The sequence below is a fragment of the Leptodactylus fuscus genome, chromosome 7, assembly GCF_031893055.1.
Source record: "Leptodactylus fuscus isolate aLepFus1 chromosome 7, aLepFus1.hap2, whole genome shotgun sequence".
Lineage (NCBI taxonomy): Eukaryota > Metazoa > Chordata > Amphibia > Anura > Leptodactylidae > Leptodactylus > Leptodactylus fuscus.
The window spans coordinates 120143739-120163913 of NC_134271.1; positions in this window are offsets into that span (position 1 = coordinate 120143739).

Below are 20175 nucleotides of genomic sequence, written 5' to 3' on the forward strand. Positions count from 1 at the left end.
GGCAGCAAAGCAACCCCAAAACATCAGGGAACCTCCGCCATGTTTGACTGTAGGGACCGTGTTCTTTTCTTTGAAGGCCTCTTTTTTTCCCCCCTGTAAACTCTATGTTGATGCCTTTTCCCAAAAAGCTCTACCTTTGTCTCATCTGACCAGAGAACATTCTTCCAAAACATTTTTGGCTTTCTCAGGTAAGTTTTGGCAAACTCCAGCCTGGCTTTTTTATGTCTCTGGGTAAGAAGTGGGGTCTTCCTGGGTATCCTACCATACAGTCCCTTATCATTCAGACACCGACAGATAGTACGGGTTGACACTGTTGTACCCTCGGACTTCAGGGCAGCTTGAACTTGTTTGGATCAATCTTGCGTTGAAATCTCTCGTCAATTTTTCTTTTCCATCCACATCTAGGGAGGTTAGCCACAGTGCCATGGGCTTTAAACTTCTTGATGACACTACGCACGGTAGACCCAGGAACATTCAGGTCTTTGGAGATGGACTTGTAGCCTTGAGATTACTCATGCTTCCTCACAATTTTGCTTCTCAAGTCCTCAGACAGTTCTTTGGTCTTCTTTCTTTTCTCCATGCTCAATGTGGTACACACAAGGACACAAGACAGAGGTTGAGTCAACTTTAATTCATTTCAACTGGCTGCAAGTTTTTTTAGTTATTGCCACCACCTGTTAGGTGCCTCAGGTAAGTAACAGGTGCTGTTAATTACACAAATTAGAGAAGCATCACATGGTTTTTCAAACAGTGCTAATACATTTGTCCACCCCCTTTTTTATGTTTGGTGTTGAATTATATCCAATTTGGCTTTTTGACAATTCTTTTTGTGGTTTCCATTGAAGACAAATTAAATGAAGATAATAATACCAAAGAATTTGTGATTGCAATCATTTTCTGGAAGAAAGTGAGTATTATCTGACAGAATTGCAGGGGTGCCAATACTTTTGGCCAACACTGTAGGTACATGTAAAGTGTTACAATACATATTAAAATATATTGATCAAAAGATAGAAATATTGTTGTCGCTCACCAAATAAAGTCAAGAAGTCTTCAGGGTGTGCAATCCGTGCTCCGGGACTCAACAGAGCTTAGTAATATACATCAAGGGAAAAGAAGTACATTTTCCACAGCCCGGCTTCTTAAAATTTAACTTTTAATCCATAAAGTTTTAAAATATAATGTGCAAAAACGGTAGAAAATACATACAAAAAATGAACATGGAAGGGTTAAAATAACGCAACTGACGCGTTTCGAGATTAAAGATCTCTTAGTCTTAGCATGATTCAATCCTCAGCTCCTGAGAGTTATCAACAGACTGCACTATATATCCCCTCCTTGAAACACCTGATACAGATAATTGGATAGGTTAACTCCCTATGCTCTTGTCGACCTGGTGTGACATAATAAAGATTTTATAAACCGTCTATATATTCTTTACACCAACTTTATACCAATGACATAATAAGCAAATGCTACGCAACAGCTACGCAATAGTGTAACATGAGAATAAGGGATGACTTAGATTCAAACCCGTTACATGGGGCTGTCATGGAAATGTAAACAGAACCAACTCCGAGTTTTCCAGTAAAGTAGCCCTATAAACATTTGAATGTATCCCATACTATATTTATATCTACAAAACATCACTTATCCATCTATTACATAAAGTTTGGGTAGATCCAACTCACCTATGGTTATGAAGATATATATTCCTTCGATCTTTTAATCCTAGCCTGTTTATGAATCCCCCATCAAAGCGTATACTACGCATCAGCGTCTACAGGTCACGTGTAAACGTCAACCTGTACGTACAACGGTAGGTATCCATGGAGTCGTATGGATACAGACAACCTTACGTATTAGCGTCTCCTAAATTCACGTGATGTAAAACAGGACAATAGAGGAGTGCCAAATACGAGAACATGCGAGATGAAGAAGGACAAGTACTACATATCTACTTCAACTGATCAAAGGATGACACTGATGAATGGAATTTTAATTAAGCTATATATGGACTATCCTAATGTAAATTCTGGGATCTACCAAAATAAACAAGATAAGACAGACAATTATATATGTGTGATATGTGAGATTTTTATCTAAGTGTCATATATTAATCCTATTTAGTTATGAAAGCTATACACTGTGTCACTGAATTAGACTACTTTTCAGATATTAATAAATGTAAGATAGGTCTGTGCGTACATTCATTCCCTGTGGTTGTCTACAATCAAACTTAATGATCCACGAGGCTTCTATAATAAAGAGTTTTTTTCTGTTATTGCCTCCCCTCACAGATTTAGGGATTATATCAATACCCCAAAACCGTAGGTTTTTTACGGGGCCGTCATGTTTGATACAGAAATGCTTTGACGCCCCCGACATATATTCTCTGAATGGTTTAGAGCTGTCCAATATATGCTCCAAAATCCTGGTTTTAAGGGGTCTAGATGTACACCCAATGTAATCGACTTGGCAGTCCACACATTTGATACAGTAGATCACATCCATTGAGTTACAATCTATGTGACTATTAATTCTATAGCTTTGGTTCTTTCTATATGCTGTAATATCACTAAGATTATGAGTGTACTTACAGACCCTACATTTAGGGTCCCCACATTTTGAGAAACCCACTTTAGATGGAAATCTTTTGGGGTTATCAAGGGGTTGAAGATAACTAGGTGATAACATATCACCCAAACTGGTACCCCGTTTAGACACATAACGTAAACCTTGTTTTAGAATTTTTTCTAGCTATAGGATTCGTTTCCAGAATAGGAAGATTCCTATTAATGATGTTCTTAATCTTTTTAAATTCGAGGCTATATGAGGTAGAAAATGTAAGTATATCATCCTTAGATTTTTCAGATCTAGTCTTATTCAACAGATCCTCTCTAGATCTCAGTCCTACTTTTCTAGACGCTCTATTGAGCATCCATCTCGGATATTCACGTTTTTCAATCTGTTAACTATTTCGGTACTACTTCTGACGTAGTCCTCCTCCCTATTACACGCTCTTTTGGCACGAGTTAACTCCCCCACGGGCATGCCCTTGATAGTTGAAAGTGGGTGGCTACTCCCTGCCTTCAAAACAGCATTGCCAGTGGTCGGTTTTCTATAGAGGCTCGTGATGACACAACCCTCCTCCACAGAACCTCTTAATTCCAAGTCCAAAAAATTAATGCAAGTTTTATTTTTTTTTCATGTGTAAATTTCAAACCAAAAGCATTACTATTTAAATAAAAAATGAATTCTGGTATGGGCGCTACATCTCCGAGCCACACAATGAGTATGTCATCGATGTAGCGCCCATACCAGAACAAATGTGTGTAAAAAGGGTTATGGTCCGAAAAAATGTATCTCTCCTCCCAACTAGCCAAAAACAAATTTGCTAGGGAGGGAGAGAACGGGGCTCCCATGGGAGCCCCGCAAACCTGCAAATAATAATTGTCCAAAAAAAGAAAAAAAAATATGACTTAAGAGGAATTTGGTCATTTCCAAAATGTATTCACATAACTCACTGGCAAAATGACTGTATTTGCATAACTGATACGCTAATGCGTCAAGGTCATCCCCATGGGGGATACTCGGATATAGGGTGCACACGTCACAGCTTAGCCATGACATGTCATTGTTCCAAGAAAATTTATCAAAACACTTCAAAACTTCTTTGCTGTCCAGGATATGTCCACTTGTTCTATTAACTAGAGGTTGCAATATGGAGTCCAGCCACATACCAGGTCTTTCTAATAGGGAATTGTTCCCTGAAATAATGGGTCTTAGTGGTATAGGGCGATTAGTTTTATGGAGTTTAGGTAACCCATAAAGGGTCGGGACTGTGGGTGTAACATTTAACAAATATTTTAAATCCACTTCGCCAAAAATCCCAAGAGCTAATCCCTCTTCTAAGAGATTTTTTAACTCCTCAGTATATTTAGTTGTGGGATTGAAAGTTAACCTTTTGTACCTTTTTTCATCATTTAGGATCTCCAAACAGCTATGGACATATTCAGAGCGGTCCATTATCACAACCTTTCCCCCTTTGTCGGCCCTTTTTATAACAATGTCATGCCGACTTTTTAACTGTTTAAGAGCTCGATCTTCCTGGGGGGAAAGGTTGTGACGCATGGCCATGGATCTGAGTTCCTTATCCAGAGCCTTCAATTCCTCTTCGATTTTTTGTTGAAAAACGAGGAAATTAGAATTCCTGCTTTGTATGGGATAAAAATCAATATTAGATCTGGTTACAGTCACCGTATCCAACCCCCGAGATTGGTTGGATTGACTGTACTCCAGATCTATGAGGCTCTGTGTAACCATATGTTCCCTAACCGTATGGTCCAAAGGTAATGATTTTCTATCCTGGACGATACCATCCTGAGCAGTAGGATTGACAACCATAATAGTATCAAACATATCATCACTTTTGAAAAAATGTTTATCGTCAGGGACCTAACACAACGGTTAACATCCAGGAGTGTCCTAAAGAAATCGAAGTGTTTATTAGGTACAAAATTTATGCCTTTGCTCAAAAGATTCAATTCAGCCTCTGTTAGGATTTTAGATGACGAATTTTCCACGCTGTTGTCCTTAGATGATAATTGTTCCACTGTTGGAGAGTTAGGGATGTCCATACTCAAAACTGTTTGGAGCGGGTGACATAGCGGGGTCTTTTCCGCCTTGTGTCTAATTCTTCCTCCCGCTCCTCTTCCCCGTTTTTTGAAAAAGAATCACTATTGAGAGTAGATTTCCTAACCCTCCGTGAGCCAACTCTAGACTCAAAAATATCAGAAGAGTGACTTGATCTTTCATTCAAAAGAGATGATGTAGATAAATTCGAGTCATTAGATGTAAATGAAACATTTAGTTTGTTGTTCGATCGCACACCCCCTTTCCCTCTGCGGTTATTTTTTAGAATGGATCTAGGAAATGAGGAGGAACCATCCATGCGTTTTTTGTATATATAACCAGTCGCATAATCCTGCGAATCACGCTCAAATTTTGCGGTATTTTACCAGCATTATGTTTTCCTCCAATTTTTCCAATTTAGTTTGAATATTTTCATCCCATTTTTTTAGGGATTCTGAAAGGTTAATTTTATCCAGCTGACCTTGTATTTCAGCAATCTCGCTTTGTATTTTAATAATCTTTTCATTCTCATGTTTCACAATTAATTGCATTAACCTCGTAGAGCAATCGCTGAGTATTCGTTCCAATTTTCCATGAAGTTTTCATCTGCCTGGAAATTGGGACTCTTATAAATACGCAGTCCTCGCGGGATCATTCCCTTATCAATATATTGACTTAGCGTAACTTGATCCCAAAAAGTTTTTAATTCCTGTGTCATTAATTTCTCTTTCTTGCGAGTGAGTTCCTTATTATTAGCAAAATCATCTGTATCAGCATTTTCAATTTCCCCAAATACTGAGGCAATCTTCTTTCGTCTGTCACTCTCCATATGATACAACTATGAAAAAAATCTGCGCAGGAGTGTACAACAATCAAAGAGTCCTCCAAAGTATTTATCAAAAGATAGAAATATTGTTGTCACTCACCAAATAAAGTCAAGAAGTCTTCAGGGTGTGCAATCCGTGCTCCCGGACTCAACGGAGCTTAGTAATATACATCAAGGGAAAAGAAGTACATTTTCCACAGCCCGGCTTCTTAAAATTTAACTTTTAATCCATAAAGTTTTAAAATATAATGTGCAAAAAAGGTAGAAAATACATACAAAAAGTGAACATGGCAGGGTTAAAATAACGCAACTGACGCGTTTCGAGTTTAAAGATCTCTTAGTCTTAGCATGATTCAATCCTCAGCTCCTGAGAGTTATCAACAGACTGCACTATATATCCCCTCCTTGAAACACCTGATACAGATAATTGGATAGGTTAACTCCCTATGCTCTTGTCGACCTGGTCGGACATAATAAAGATTTTATAAACCGTCTATATATTCTTTACACCAACTTTATACCAATGACATAATAAGCAAATGCTATGCAACAGCTACGCAATAGTGTAACATGAGAATAAGGGATGACTTAGATTCAAACCCGTTACATGGGGCTGTCATGGAAATGTAAACAGAACCAACTCCGAGTTTTCCAGTAAAGTAGCCCTATAAACATTTGAATGTATCCCATACTATATTTATATCTACAAAACATCACTTATCCATCTATTACATAAAGTTTGGGTAGATCCAACTCACCTATGGTTATGAAGATATATATTCCTTCGATCTTTTAATCCTAGCCTGTTTATGAATCCCCCATCAAAGCGTATACTACGCATCAGCGTCTACAGGTCACGTGTAAACGTCAACCTGTACGTACAACGGTAGGTATCCATGGAGACGTATGGATACAGACAACCTTACGTATTAGCGTCTCCTAAATCCACGTGATGTAAAACAGGACAATAGAGGAGTGCCAAATACGAGAACATGCGAGATGAAGAAGGACAAGTACTACATATCTACTTCAACTGATCAAAGGATGACACTGATGAATGGAATTTTAATTAAGCTATATATGGACTATCCTAATGTAAATTCTGGGAGCCCCGTTCTCTCCCTCCCTAGCAAATTTATTTTTGGCTAGTTGGGAGGAGAGATACATTTTTTCGGACCATAACCCTTTTTACACACATTTGTTCTGGTATGGGCGCTACATCGACGACATACTCATTGTGTGGCTCAGAGATGTAGCGCCCATACCAGAATTCATTTTTTATTTAAATAGTAATGCTTTTGGTTTGAAATTTACACATGAAAAAAATAAAACTTGCATTAATTTTTTGGATTTGGAATTAAGAGGTTCTGTGGAGGAGGGTTGTGTCATCACGAGCCTCTATAGAAAACCGACCGCTGGCAATGCTGTTTTGAAGGCAGGGAGTAGCCACCCACTTTCAACTATCAAGGGCATCCCCGTGGGGGAGTTAACTCGTGCCAAAAGAGCGTGTAATAGGGAGGAGGACTACGTCAGAAGTAGTACCGAAATAGTTAACAGATTGAAAAAACGTGAATATCCGAGATGGATGCTCAATAGAGCGTCTAGAAAAGTAGGACTGAGATCTAGAGAGGATCTATTGAATAAGACTAGATCTGAAAAATCTAAGGATGATATACTTACATTTTCTACCTCATATAGCCTCGAATTTAAAAAGATTAAGAACATCATTAATAGGAATCTTCCTTTTCTGGAAACGAATCCTATAGCTAAAAAAATTCTAAAACAAGGTGTACGTTATGTGTCTAAACGGGGTACCAGTTTGGGTGATATGTTATCACCTAGTTATGTTCAACTCCTTGATAACAGTAAACAATAGAGGCAAATATAACAAATTATGTGTGGGTAAATGACCATAGCAACAAAGTGAACCAGCCACACAAAATATATGAATAAAAATTAACTTTTATTAAGTGCTCCTAAAAAGGTGTAGCAACATATATACATACAAAATATATAAACAAACATAAAACAAAATCATATAGGGGTAGACAATGCTACAAATACCAACTTGTCAGCCATGGAATGTACACTGGATGGCAACACTAATATCATGGTACAAAGGGCTCAACCATAGCTAAAACTGAAAGTGTCCAATAATAAAGTGTTGTAAATGAAAACAACAAATAATCAGTGTAATAACCCACAGATAGCTATGAGACTGCCCACATAAGATGATCCAAGATTAGCCTCCATACATACCAACAGTAAAGGGACCCGACGCGCTTTTCACCTGTACTTGACAGGTTTCGTCAGGGGACAACTACTAGGTATCAAATGCAATCTTATATAGAAGTCCGGCAATAAGAGAAGACTTACCGCAGGTGTGTATCAAGTAAGAAACAAACACAGCAGCTATAATCACTATGCACAAAAGGATTACTACGGAAGCCTAGATGGTCCAAAAAGGTAATGACGCAAAGCAATGGACTTGCTGATAAAGATATACCCACGTATATATTGTTATATCCATATAAGGATAAGTGTTGTATGCGGTTTAAGCTTCAAGATATAACTAGCCACATCTATATAAGAGTGCATCAAATGCCATAAATAAAAATAGAAAGATAAAAGCAGGCTTCTATCATTGCATATAAAAGATCCTTTGAAAAACACCAACACCATATTTTACTGAAAAAACCGCAAGTACTCAAAACCATTATGTCTGCACATAGTTCTATCTCAAATAGCAATACACACAATGTAAGTGATAAATACATAGAGTAAAAACCTTATATATGTCTAAAAGTGAACATATTGATACAAAATATAAAGTGTCAATAATTTCATGCAATACATAGTATAAAAAAAAAAAAAAAATTAGAAAAATATAAATATATATAGAGGCATGATATATAATTAGTCAAAAACATGATATGTGGAGCAAGTAAAAGTGAGAAAATAATGTGCCAAGTGCGCAGTGCGGTAAAGTGAAAAAAGTGATAGAAAATGAAAAAACTTTTTGAAAAAATCTTGTCAAAACAATAGAGGATAGATCCAATTCATATAGGTAGGTAGTCTTCCAAGGAATTTTTTGAAGCAGCCATGTAATAATGATGTCTGTATTCACCGAAGTTCGAATAACACGGTAGCAGTTTACCTTACAAAAATACAGAGCATAAATAATTATAAAGCATAATGAATAATGATACTTATAACCAGTAGTTAGAACAAAATTAGAGACATCAGACCAACATAAATACAAATAAACAAAATATAACAAAAAATAAAAAATGAATGAGAGAAAAAAAAATAATAATAATAATTTTTCTAAAAAGGAATAACTTATAAAAAAAAAATTTAAATTTTTTTTTCAGTATCCAATCAGTGAAGAGACACACCATAAGTCACACATTATTAGAGCGGAACATGTGGTTCAAAGAAAAGGGGCAAAACTTATACTCTCATTGAGACCAAGCGGTTGAACTGTCTTTAATCTATAGATCCACTTACTTTCTAGTTGGCCAAGGCGTTTCCTCCAATCTCCCGCTCTAGGACCCATATTGACTTGATCTATCGCCCAGATGCGGAAAGATGTGGGGTCCGCATTGTGATGGAAGAAAAAATGTTTTGGAATTGTTGTAAGCAGATTTGCGTCTGCTGTATCCTTTGCGTTTTGAATCCCGAGAACATGCTCACGAATAGAGATGAGCGAACACTAAAATGTTCGAGGTTCGAAATTCGATTCGAACAGCCGCTCACTGTTCGAGTGTTCGAATGGGTTTCGAACCCCATTATAGTCTATGGGGAACATAAACTCGTTAAGGGGGAAACCCAAATTCGTGTCTGGAGGGTCACCAAGTCCACTATGACACCCCAGGAAATGATACCAACACCCTGGAATGACACTGGGACAGCAGGGGAAGCATGTCTGGGGGCATAAAAGTCACTTTATTTCATGGAAATCCCTGTCAGTTTGCGATTTTCGCAAGCTAACTTTTCCCCATAGAAATGCATTGGCCAGTGCTGATTGGCCAGAGTACGGAACTCGACCAATCAGCGCTGGCTCTGCTGGAGGAGGCGGAGTCTAAGATCGCTCCACACCAGTCTCCATTCAGGTCCGACCTTAGACTCCGCCTCCTCCGGCAGAGCCAGCGCTGATTGGCCGAATTCCGTACTCTGGCCAATCAGCACTGGCTAATGCATTGTATTGGCGTGATGAAGCAGTGCTGAATGTGTGTGCTTAGCACACACATTCAGCTCTACTTCATCGGGCTAATAGAATGCATTGGCCAGCGCTGATTGGCCGAATTCCGTACTCTGGCCAATCAGTGCTGGCCAATGCATTCTATTAGCTTGATGAAGCAGAGTGTGCACAAGGGTTCAAGCGCACCCTCGGCTCTGATGTAGCAGAGCCGAGGCTGCACAAGGGTTCAAGCGCACCCTCGGCTCTGATGTAGGAGAGCCGAGGGTGCACTTGAACCCTTGTGCAGCCTCGGCTCTGCTACATCAGAGCCGAGGGTGCGCTTGAACCCTTGTGCACACTCTGCTTCATCAAGCTAATAGAATGCATTGGCCAGCGCTGATTGGCCAATGTATTCTATTAGCCTGATGAAGTAGAGCTGAATGTGTGTGCTAAGCACACACATTCAGCTCTACTTCATCGGGCTAATAGAATGCATTGGCCAGCGCTGATTGGCCAGAGTACGGAACTCGACCAATCAGCGCTGGCTCTGCTGGAGGAGGCGGAGTCTAAGATCGCTCCACACCAGTCTCCATTCAGGTCCGACCTTAGACTCCGCCTCCTCCAGCAGAGCCAGCGCTGATTGGCCGAATTCCGTACTCTGGCCAATCAGCACTGGCTAATGCATTGTATTGGCGTGATGAAGCAGTGCTGAATGTGTGTGCTTAGCACACACATTCAGCTCTACTTCATCGGGCTAATAGAATGCATTGGCCAATCAGCGCTGGCCAATGCATTCTATTAGCGTGAACTGAGTTTGCACAGGGGTTCTAGTGCACCCTCGGCTCTGCTACATCAGATTGCTACATCTGATGTAGCAGTGCCGAGTGTGCATCAGATGTGTAGTTGAGCAAAACTGACTCAGCACTGCTAAGTCTCTGCATTCGCATAGGAATGCATTGGCCAGCCTTCGGCCAATCAGCGCTGGCTCTGCCGGAGGAGGCGGAGTCTAAGGTCGGACCTGAATGGAGACTGGTGTGGAGCGATCTTAGACTCCGCCTCCTCCAGCAGAGCCAGCGCTGATTGGTCGAGTTCCGTACTCTGGCCAATCAGCGCTGGCCAATGCATTCTATTAGCCCGATGAAGTAGAGCTGAATGTGTGTGCTTAGCACACACATTCAGCTCTACTTCATCAGGCTAATAGAATACATTGGCCAATCAGCGCTGGCCAATGCATTCTATTAGCTTGATGAAGCAGAGTGTGCACAAGGGTTCAAGCGCACCCTCGGCTCTGATGTAGCAGAGCTGAGGGTGCACAAGGGTTCAAGTGCACCCTCGGCTCTCCTACATCAGAGCCGAGGGTGCGCTTGAACCCTTGTGCAGCCTCGGCTCTGCTACATCAGAGCCGAGGGTGCGCTTGAACCCTTGTGCACACTCTGCTTCATCAAGCTAATAGAATGCATTGGCCAGCACTGATTGGCCAGAGTACGGAATTCGGCCAATCAGCGCTGGCCAATGCATCCCTATGGGAAAAAGTTTATCTCACAAAAATCACAATTACACACCCGATAGAGCCCCAAAAAGTTATTTTTAATAACATTCCCCCCTAAATAAAGGTTATCCCTAGCTATCCCTGCCTGTACAGCTATCCCTGTCTCATAGTCACAAAGTTCACATTCTCATATGACCCGGATTTGAAATCCACTATTCGTCTAAAATGGAGGTCACCTGATTTCGGCAGCCAATGACTTTTTCCAATTTTTTTCAATGCCCCCAGTGTCGTAGTTCCTGTCCCACCTCCCATGCGCTGTTATTGGTGCAAAAAAGGCGCCAGGGAAGGTGGGAGGGGAATCGAATTTTGGCGCACTTTACCACGTGGTGTTCGATTCGATTCGAACATGGCGAACACCCTGATATCCGATCGAACATGTGTTCGATAGAACACTGTTCGCTCATCTCTACTCACGAACTCTCCTTCGGAATTCTCTAGTTGTAAGACCTATGTAAATAAGTCCACATGAGCATGTTGCAAAATACACCACACCTATAGATTGACAGTTGAGGTGTTTCCTGATCTCGAATGTGTGTTTTTTGCTTGAATCCCAAAAAATAGAGGTAGTCTCTACATTTTGGCAAGCTACACAGTGACCACACGGTCGACATCCAGGCTTAGGGCCTTGTCCAAACACGAATTTCTCCTTTCTTTCCTCAGCAAAGTGACTGTGTACTAGGGTGTCCCTGAGGTTTTGAGCTCTTCTATATGTGATAGACGGGGAGGGACCAAGCGATTTTGCAAGTATAGGGTCACATGTCAAAATGTCCCAGTATTTTCTAAGGATGGCACGTTGTCGTGTCCATTGTGTACTGTATGTTGTTATGTACCGTACCTTATCCTGGACAGTCGTCTTTTTATTCTTTTTCTTTCTAATCAAGTCGGTACGATTGGAAAGGCGCGCCCGCAGATAGCCCTGTTGAACAGATTGATTACTGTAACCCCTTTGTGAAAATCTGGATTTAAGATCCAGTGCTGTTTTTTCAAAACTTACCTCCGTGGAACAAACCCTTCTGGCTCTGAGAAACTGTCCTGTAGGGATGTTGTGAATCAGGTGCCTAGGATGTGCAGACTTATAATGTAAAAGAGAGCTCGTAGAAGTGGGTTTTCGATACAATTCTGTTTGAATATAACCCTCTGCATCCACTGTCAATAATATATCCAAAAATTCAACTGAAGTATTACTATAAGACCATGTAAGTTTGATGTTTCGATTATTTTGGTTGAGGCACTCTATGAAGAGCTCTAAATCTGAGATGGTACCCTGCCAGATAAACAGAACATCGTCAATGTAGCACCACCAATATTGAACATAGTCAACTAAAAAGATGGGATCAGTTAAAAAGGTCTGTCTCTCCCACAGCCCCAGGAACAGGTTGGCATAGGAGGGGGCACAGGTGGCCCCCATCGCTGTCCCCTGGAGCTGTAGGAAGACAGACCCATCAAAAAGAAAAAAATTGTGGGTTAGTGCAAATTCGAGTAATGTCAAAATGAACCTACCTAGGGCATTATCTACACCAGACATCTGAAAAGACGCCTGTACTGCTTCAATTCCATTTTTATGTCGTATTGATGTATATAAGGATTCCACATCACATACCACAAAATACATATCCTTATCAAGATGGAGACCATCCACTTTTGTGAGTATATCAGAAGAGTCCTTTATAAAAGAAGGAAGTAATTCTACATGTGGCTTAAGATGGTGATCAATAAAGCGACATATTGGTTCGCATAAGCCCCCCACCCCTGAAACAATTGGCCTACCTGGGGGGCAGATCATATTTTTATGTAATTTCGGCAACATGCAGAAAGTGGCACAAGACGGATGTTCTGGAAGTAAGTATTTAAGTTGCTTTGGGGTGATGATGCCCTCCTCCACACCTTTCTGTAGTATAGATGAAAGTTCAGAAGAAAATGAAGACAATGGGTTAAATGTGAGTTTTTTATAGCAGATGGGATTCTTAAGTTGTCTCATGGCTTCTTTTTTATACATTGTTTTAGGCCAAACCACCACATTGCCCCCTTTGTCCGATTGTTTAATAATGACATCCTTTCTCTCAGTTAACTCTTTAAGGGCCTCTTTTTTTTTTCTTTTTTTTTTTTTTTTTTTTTGGCGCCGCCCCCTGAGAGGCTGGCTGCCTTTGATGCAGTGCTCCAAGCTGGGAGCAAACTTTTTCTTTCCTTTTTCACTATTTTTCTCTATATCTTCAAGAATCCGGTAACCAAGCAATCTAGCACTATGAATTTAGCAACTATAAATCGAATGGAAGACCCTGTGGAGTTTTTTGTTCCTTTTGTTTCCATTGTAAAGCATGGACTCAAGACCTGGTTCAGCTGGTTTCCACATGTGCCTGTTACCATCCCCCCCAGCTAGGACAGCATGGCTCAACATGCGGCATGGAAGAGAAACCTACATGGAAATGCGGACTTCTTCGTTCAAGGAGATGATTTCTGGCGTCAATTGCTGATGTGTGAAGATGCTACAGCTGACTGGTATTTCTTTCTATTACTGTGGACACGTGGGACACTGTTACAACCTGGGAACCTACCATCACCCACCTACCCCAGGAGTTATGGAAGCTTGGCAAGAGAGCAGCACCCTGTATACCTGGATGGTCTCTGACTTCCTTGGGGCAGTAGAACACTGTGGTAAGGAGGAGGAGGAGGGCTTGTGATGAAGGACAATTGGGGCATTTTTTGTGGTTAAAAGGACAATAGTGCTGATGCAAGATACCGAACTATCAGCTGTGAGCAGGAGATCTCACCACCTACCAAAGGAACTGCCACATGTTATCATGATAGCTGCATATGTCCCACACCTATGCAAAAATTTCTGCTTGTTATATCCACATGCTGTGACCCCCCCTCCTCGTGTCCTACAACCAAGTCGGCTGTATTATTATTATAATTATTATTATTAACATCAATCCGCACAGAGAACTAAATGATCCTGCAGTATGTCTGTGTTTCTTTATTTTTTAGTTGCTATGATTCCTAGGATTTCTCTATCTGCCATGAGCTTCTATGTGTTTCTCTCTTGTTATATACTACTGTACCATCTATGAAACTGTATCACTGAAATTTCCCCATTGTGGGACTATTAAAGGAATATCTTATCTTATCTATGTCGGATTGAGATGTTATAATATCTAGGTTTAATTGGTATTTTCTCAAACTCTTTGGTAACCAATTGAACAAACAATTCAACATTACTCACCGTGGTAAGTGGAGGAAATTTCTTAGAATTAGGGATAATAGACGCTGGAAGAAACTCAGAGGGTACAGGAAGATCTTGTTGTTCCACCAATAAATCCTCTAAAATTTGAATAGCATTGCGTTCCTCTATAGTAGACAAATCATTTGAAGACGAGGACCGATGTAATAATTTTTTGAAAATCAGTTTACGTGCAAACAGGTGCAAATCTTTGATGGCCAAAAAGGTGTCAAACCTGGGGGATGGAATAAAATTTAGCCCCAATGCCAGTACTTCCTCCTGTGCTTTTGTTAATTTAATATTAGATAAATTAATTACCTTAAGTATATCTCCACCGTTTGAAGATTCTCCTATTGAAGCATGGTTGGCTTTCTTTTTATATTGCTGATTATTAGTTTCTTCCTGTTTGCGTTTATGCTGTCTCGTGAAATGACGATCACGTCTGAAATAAGATTGATAACCCCAAAAGATTTCCATCTAAAGTGGGTTTCTCAAAATGTGGGGACCCTAAATGTAGGGTCTGTAAGTACACTCATATTCTTAGTGATATTACAGCATATAGAAAGAACCAAAGCTATAGAATTAATAGTCACATAGATTGTAACTCAATGGATGTGATCTACTGTATCAAATGTGTGGACTGCCAAGTCGATTACATTGGGTGTACATCTAGACCCCTTAAAACCAGGATTTTGGAGCATATATTGGACAGCTCTAAACCATTCGGAGAATATATGTCGGGGGCGTCAAAGCATTTCTGTATCAAACATGACGGCTCCGTAAAAAACCTACGGTTTGGGGGTATTGATATAATCCCTAAATCTGTGAGGGGAGGCAATAACAGAAAAAAACTCTTTATTAAAGAAGCCTCGTGGATCATTAAGTTTGATTGTAGACAACCACAGGGAATGAATGTACGCACAGACCTATCTTACATTTATTAATATCTGAAAAGTAGTCTAATTCAGTGACACAGTGTATAGCTTTCATAACTAAATAGGATTAATATATGACACTTAGATAAAAATCTCACATATCACACATATATAATTGTCTGTCTTATCTTGTTTATTTTGGTAGATCCCAGAATTTACATTAGGATAGTCCATATATAGCTTAATTAAAATTCCATTCATCAGTGTCATCCTTTGATCAGTTGAAGTAGATATGTAGTACTTGTCCTTCTTCATCTCGCATGTTCTCGTATTTGGCACTCCTCTATTGTCCTGTTTTACATCACGTGGATTTAGGAGACGCTAATACGTAAGGTTGTCTGTATCCATACATCTTTAATCTCGAAACGCGTCAGTTGCGTTATTTTAACCCTGCCATGTTCACTTTTTGTATGTATTTTCTACCTTTTTTGCACATGATATTTTAAAACTTTATGGATTAAAAGTTAAATTTTAAGAAGCCGGGCTGTGGAAAACGTACTTCTTTTCCCTTGAAAAATATATTGATATTAGAGATTTGCTTAACGAGAAAGAAGTGAAGATTACTCCGGATTTTCCAAATATTGTGTTAAGAAGATAAACTATTTCTTATGTCGTTTTCTTGTATAAAAACTTTGGTAAATTGATCCATTGAGAAAGCTGAGCGCTGATTACAAATCCAAACAACAATTCCAGGAGGTAAGCGGTCATCGCACTGATTGCCACCGCTCCTGGACCAACCTGGAGACGTTTGTTATGTTTAACAGCAACTTTTTAGCCATGTTTTGCTAAAGTTTCAGATCCTGTTATGTTCAAGCATCAAAACTGGTTACATGAAGACATAGAGGAGTGGAAATAGACAGGATCCGGAGCCTCCCCGAGCAATCCCAGCATTGAGAGGATAACATCAATATAATGCATCACAATATTCTGGCGCTTACATTCGCCAGCTAAAACAATTTAGACAAAGCCTTTGTATTGTTGGCTTCATTGCGTTTTTATTTTGGCATATTTTTAAAAAATGTCTGGAGGAAAATTTTTGTAAGATATTGTCATTTTTTTTCCCTTAGGGAATGTACACGACGCAAAAAGTTGAAAAATTCTGACGTGGAGCCAGTTGGAGAAATCGGAGGCTGAGTTACATGTTTCTGCCCCTGTTGTTACTACATTCAAGGCTTATAGTAGGTTCACACCTGCGTTCGGGCTATTAAAAAAGCAGTTACCCGCAGAAAGCCACGGACTCCATGTACTATAATGGGGTCTGCCAGGTTACTGCCCAGTTTCTTCACAAAAAATTCTTGCAGTGCTTTTCTCTCCACAATGGGAGCAAAACACCCCCGTTCTCAGAATCAGCCTCAATCTTAGGGGTCAGACACTCAGCTATTATATGTTTATCCTCTATCCTATGGATGGGTTGGGGTCTCAGCGGTCAGACAATTATCCTATAACCAATGGGTAGATGATAAATATTCTACATGGCATAACCCTTTTTACTGTCTTAGGCTAGGTTCACATCTGCAGAGTCTTCATTGGTTTAAACCTCAGAAACCCAGCAGATCCCAGTTTTTAAACAGACAAGCTCTCCATCTTTTGTGCAGACCTGAATGACGCAGACCCGAACACTAGCATTAGACACTTTCTGAAACTCTATATATAGAGCTGCATTCACAATTTTGGAGACTCCAGAGCATTCCTTGCAAACTTAATGGGTAATTTTTCTAGATAAACTAAAAAAATAGCAGTCGTGATATGCAGACCATGGTTCCACAACTCAAAGGGTTTACATGACCCCAAAAAATGGAAACACTGGTATTTTCCATATAAGTATGATAGAAGAAGAAAATGTGCAGAGGTGTTTCCACCACAGTCTTTTCTTTCTTTTTCGACTGCGGCACACTACATAGGGCCTTAGCTTAAAGGGGCATTCCAGTAACAACATGCTGCTCATTGTAGTGGATACAACCACCGATCTTAAAACTGGGGTGTTTGGAGTGAAATGGCCAGTTGGAACTTCATGCTGCCACTTCAATCATTTGAGTGGGAACAACCAGAGACAGCCAAGTGCTGTGCCACCTACTGATGGGTGCGAGTCCTAATACTCCGACTGCAACCCATCAACAAGTTACTCTAAATTCTTTGGATAGGGATAACTTGTTGTTTCCAGAATCTCTCTTTAACCTACTTATAGAAAGTCCATTTTTCTTATCATCTGTACTTCGTCAAAAACATCAATTCGACACCATTACATTTTACTCCCAATGTTTGAGGAGTTCAACTATGGACCCTACAAATCCATCCTCTATAATGACTTGGCTGAAAACTGTCTTAGTGTTTGTGTGCAGATTTGTAATTCAATGTGGATGGAGAAAGAGGATGTAGTGTCTGATCATGTTTATTTATGATGTTAGCTCTTCTTTGACCCAGAGATGATGCCCATATGTTGAACACATGTCGTCCTGGAAAAAAAAAAAAAGCACTAAAGGTGAGTAGTGTGGATATTGTGATCTTTACAGAAGAAACTCAAGTATGGAAAGCTCAGGATTGCTCAGTATTTGGATCATGCTACTGCATTTTCACTGCCAGTATGATGTTTCTGTAGACCTCCTAGTGGTTGACAGGGTGCAACCTATGGTCTTCTGTCCATATTAGCAGCAGTAGAGTTCACAGCCACATTTCTGTTCAAAAAAACTAGTTGAAAATCCTAAAAATTCAGGCATCACCTCTTCATAAGACTGTCATTGTGTTGGATATTTCTACATATGGCATTTTAACGGTACCGTAGCATTGTCCTGAGGTCAGACACTGTGTATCAGCCAGTATGGACCAGGGTTGTCAGTGCTGGAGTGGAAGATCTGTACACAGTTAGTGAGCTTATTTTTTTTTTTATTATTCAGACCATTTCCCAGCATGATTTTTACCAGGAGTCAAAATAATGTCAATCCAAAAATACATATTAAGAAGGTTGTCTTTCTGAGATGATCCGTATCCATACACCTTTTTGGAGCGTCTGGTTGTCATCATAGGTACAATAGAGGGTGGTGGGCAGTTCAGGCTCTCCTCTATAGACAAAAAAAGTTCTATGTTATATTCAGCCAGTTATTGTATTACACAAACGATAATTCATTTAAAAGAAAACTGAGCAGACAAAATAGGAGACTATAGAACAGGCAGAGAGAATTAGAGAAACAGGAGCTATTAGCACAATATTATTTCACTCTGGGTTTATATTGGTGGAAAACCATCACCTGGTTGACCCCTTGTCTACACTAATAGTACCTGCACTTCCATATCAAACTGGAAGCTGTTTGGCTGCTGTTATACCAGTAACATATCAACCTGGTTTCACCTGAACTTGTGTATCCTGAATCTATTCCTGCCTTCTCCATGAAGGGGCCTTGCAATTTCCAACTGGCTCAGAGAGTCTGAAGATCAAAAGGAAGAGCTCCGGGGGAACTAATACCACCAGAACCAGGTACTCTCTAGGCCCCCTCAGCTCTGCACCAGCCCAGGAGGTGAGCTGGCTGAATTGGTCGAGGCTAATGACCACCTGGCTTGTAGAACTATGTATTCATTCACAAGGTGTTCCTGAATTATCATCCATCACATGGGCAGGAATTATGTTGTAATTGATGTCTGCAAATGAAGACAGGTCTCCCAAGACCATGACGTACCCTGTCCAAGGTAGACTATCCTTGTACCTCCCAGGCAGCTGAAGATGGACAGTAGACAACCTCTGAGTAGGTTGTTTTCACAGTCCCAAAATGGTTTAAAGTTTTCTAACTTTGCCATATGTGAGAGAGTGAAGGGTGTGGTCTGGGATGACAGATATGTCCCAGCCAGGCAGCTAAAGGGTGTTTGGTAAAGGCCCACACCAGGGAGGTCAGCTGACTAATCAAGGCCTGATAATAGTTTGTGTGTGAAGACTAGGAGGGTGGCACCACACTGACAGAGCTGACCTGTTCAGACCAAATCTACAGAGCAGGTACTGTGACACCCGTTGTTGTTCCAAGGTGGGAGTCTGATAGCCAGTTAGTTCTCAGCCGAGAAGGTTTTTGTTTTGGTTATTTGTGCCTTTGTAAAAGCAGTTAATGTGTAGTGAGCAAGGGGGTGCACGATGGCGGTGATAGTCCAGGGCTGATAGGGGTAGTAGTCACGGTTGTGTCACAGGCCTGAGTGCTATACAACCCTGTTCCCATCACATACATGTACCTTTCCATTCACTTTAGCTGTTACTTTTCTACAGTGTACAGGCTAGAATGACTTCTGTGACAAAGAGTCCAGTAACAACAGGTTTGAAGAATTTTACTCGAAAAATCTCTTGTGCATGCAAAGTACAGATAACACAGTCTCTTTAGTAGCAAATAGCAGTATAGTTTTTACAGTTATGACAAGTAATTGCAGCACTTCATTCACAGTCCCATATCTTCTGCACTAGCAGGTATACAGATTCTGGGTAGGTAATAGTTAAATGATATACAGTCCAGTGCAGCTTTAGCTCTACCTTGGAAGATGTGTCACAGCTTGGCTATACTGTGCAATGTGATGCAAGAGAATACTTACAGAATAGGTGCTAGAGCAATGCCCTATAGCAGGGTGCTAAAGCCGTGAATCAACGACGTGGAAGCCACTTAGGTTAGATCCAGCTGGGGAACCCATGAGAAGCGTGGATTCAGGCAGAGGACTTCTTTATCCAACAGGTTATTCCTCTGACAGGCCAATAGAACAGGAATAGACTTTTAGATGATCTCCCAGGCCTGGACTGGCAGGAATTCAGTAGTTGGGATGGACTGGTAGCTGTATGAAGCCCATTTGAGGTTCTCAACAGCCTGGGAC